The following is a 2,344-nucleotide window of genomic DNA, read 5'->3' on the forward strand; positions in this document are numbered from 1 at the left end:
CTCTGCAGCAGGCGCTTCAGGTCCTCTTCAGTTTCAGCAAGCAGGGCTGTGTCATCCACATTGATGATTGTTGATAAATCGTCCACCAATCTTGACCTTACATTTCTCCTCATAGAGCCCAGCCTCCCAGATAACCTGTTCTGCATATAGGTTGAAAAGGTATGGAGATAGGATGCATCCCTGGAGTACGTCCTTCCCAATTTTGAACCATGCAGTGTTCCCTTGCTCTGTTCTGACGACTGCCTCCTGGTCCAATTATAAGTTTTGCATTAGAACGATCAAGTGTTCTGGGATTCCCATTCTTCTCAGAGTCAGCCATAGTATGTTATGATCAGATTGTATAGGTATGGAAAAAGGATACAACCCTGATATACACCTTTCTGATTTTAAACCATGCAGTGTTTCCTTGTTCTTTTTGGATGATTGCTTCTGTTCTATGCATAAGTTTTGCATGAGCACAATTAAGTATCTTGGACTCCCATTCTTAACGTTAGCCATAATTTGTTATGACTCAATCAAATGCCTTTGCATAACAATAAAACACCAGGAAACATCTTTCTAGTATTCTCTGCTTTCATTCAAGATTCAACTGATCTCAGCAGTGATATCCCTTGTGCCATAGCCTCTTCTGAATCAGGTTTAATTTCTTTAAATTCCCTGCTGTTTTTAAGTAATCTTCAGCAATATTTTGCTTGCATGTGACATTGATGATACTGCTTGACAGTTCCCACAGTCTGTTGGGTCACTTTTTATTGGAATGGGAAAAAATACAGATCTCTTCCGTGTTTGTTGGCAGAGACTGATGAGCATGACCAGGGCTTCATCTGTTTTGGAAACATGTCAATTGGTATCTCAACAATTCCTGAGACCTTATTTTTTGCTTTTGCCAATGCCTGCAGTATAGCTTGGGAATTCTTTTCTTGATCATATGTTATTTCCTGAAATGTTTTGATGTTGATTAAGTCTTTTGGAAACAGTGACTTTGTATTCCTTCCATCTTCTTTTGATGCTTCTTGAATATACATTATATTTCTTGAATGGGAGTATTTCAATATATATATATATTCATAAGTATAATACAGATAACTCTCACTAATATATTCTGTTATATGTAATATGTTAAAGTAAAAAAGACTTTACCTATGAATTCTATATTGGGGGTTTCAGTTGTTAAAGATAGAAAAATTCTTCATTCTGTTCTGATTTCCCTGTATTGCGTTACTATAGTGGACTACAGAGAATAAAACCATATCTACCAAATACCATTTTCCTGCATGATGAGCAAACATCCTTTAAGTATATTAGATTTTTATTTCACTTTAAGAAATAAATATTTTGTTTTTTCATCATCTCCTAAAAGTAATTTTTTCTTTTTATCATCTCTATTGAATTATCTTGAATATTTCAACTTTGTAAAATAAATTGGTTTTCCCAGAACTACTTAGTTTTTTAAATTACTTTTTACTCCTTGGAAATAATTTCTATTATTGAACTCAAGGTTTTTACCTAGAATAATTTTTTGTTATCTTTGTAGATTTAAATACAACAGTTGTATATGCCACATAAGTGTTAACAATGTTTTTTGTTACTATTCATTACATAACTTCTATTTTTTTCTTTTTTATCCTATCTTTTTTTTTTCTTTTTAAAAGGAACCGAAAACCTACATCCAACATATGCTAGAGTTCTATGTTATTCTTTTAAGGCAAATAAATTTCATTTCTACATATTTCATTATTCTCACCTTTTTAAAATTAATTTTAATGAAAGTTTACAGAGACTTAGGGTTTCCATTCATTCATTGTTGCACTTTTCTCCTTGCCCACCCTCTCCCTAAAATTTGCTCTTCTCTTTGAAAAGTAAAAGAAAAATTCTTTCATTGTTATACAATCCCTCCCCTAAGTCCATTCCACTGTGCAGCCTTCATTCTGGACTCCTGTCATGATAATAATACCTAATCATATATTGCTTTTAAACAGTTCTCTCCTTCATCTGTTTCAGTGCAGTATACATTACTTATCCTCTCTTTCTCAGTCTCCCCTCAACCCTGATGTCAGTCCCGTTTTACAACAGTGGCCCTATGAAATATTTGTCCTTTTGTGACAGATTTTTCACACAGCATAATGTCCTTCAGGGTTACCCATTTTGTATAATATTGCAGCATAGTATTCCGTTGTGTGAATATACCACAGCTTCTCTATCCATTCTATTTGTTGATGGGCGCTTGAGTTGTTTCCAACTCTATGCTATAACAAAGCTGCAATATCTGCTTGGGTGGCAGTTATGGTTTCTTTAGGGTATATTCCCAGTAATGGAATTGCTGGGTCAAGTGGTATCTCTATTT

This window comes from Elephantulus edwardii, unplaced genomic scaffold (genome assembly GCF_000299155.1).
Source record: "Elephantulus edwardii isolate Elephantulus edwardi_28Jun2011 unplaced genomic scaffold, EleEdw1.0 scaffold00427, whole genome shotgun sequence".
Taxonomy (NCBI): Eukaryota; Metazoa; Chordata; class Mammalia; order Macroscelidea; family Macroscelididae; genus Elephantulus; species Elephantulus edwardii.